The sequence below is a fragment of the Actinia tenebrosa genome, unplaced genomic scaffold (genome assembly GCF_029948245.1).
Source record: "Actinia tenebrosa isolate PJP-AT-01 unplaced genomic scaffold, QUT_ActTen_1.0 PGA_scaffold6__47_contigs__length_16458017, whole genome shotgun sequence".
Classification (NCBI taxonomy): Eukaryota; Metazoa; Cnidaria; class Anthozoa; order Actiniaria; family Actiniidae; genus Actinia; species Actinia tenebrosa.
The window spans coordinates 3,127,343-3,128,281 of record NW_028292583.1 but is presented as its reverse complement, the minus strand read 5'-3'; positions in this window follow the sequence as shown (position 1 = coordinate 3,128,281).

The following is a 939-nucleotide window of genomic DNA, read 5'->3' as shown; positions in this document are numbered from 1 at the left end:
ACCAAGCAATAATTCCTTTGACCAACTGGGTTCAACATGCGTTGGCGCTGGCGTTGGCTTATGCATTGGCGAATGCTTCAGTTGATCGTCTATTTGATTAACCAGCGTAGGCTTCAAATCCTCGTTGCTGTACATCCTAGAGCCGTTATAGTAAATACCATCGGGTCTTCTTTCGAACTTACTGGGGTCTGCATGTGGAAACATCTTCCTAAATGCTCTCCAATTCCAGTAATCCCTGTTGTCATGATGTGGCTGCTCCTCAATATCATTCCCAAAAGCGTCGTACATTAGTATATATAATGGATGTTATACCATCAGCGCCTCCACTTTATCCTGAACTTCCTAAGGAACCTAACGAATTAAACGCTGAAAACTTTCGTCTGAATAAAGCGAACTTATCCTGGCTTACTTGGAAGGGCAGACAAACCACTATGAAAAAGTTAGAAAAAAGTACGTTAGAGCCCGGAGTACGCTACATAAGATTGCGATAACTTCAGGATCCATATCTGTTGTGTTAACGGGCTCTGGCGTTGCTACTTCGCTTACTGGACCGGGAATAATCGTTGGAGTTCCTTTGGCTGGCGTTGGGGCAGCCTGTGGTATTATTTCAGCTGTTGCTACGGGCATTATGAACAGTTGTCCAAGCAAAATATCAAAACACGACACGACAATAGCTCTGTCAAGGGCTAAAGTAAATACGATCACTGACCTTGTCTCAAAGGCTTTGCGTGACAGAAAGATAGACGACGTAGAATTCTCGCTTATTTTAGCCGAAGAGGAAAAGTACGAGAAATTAAAGTCGGACATAAGGAATAAAAAAACAGTCGTAAAAGATCTTTCCGAGGAATCTCGCAAAAAGATCTACCAGGAGGCAAAAGAAGAGCTTCAAAGAAAGCTTGCTCAGTAAACATCTGCTTCGAAAAGAGCGTGACGGGATTC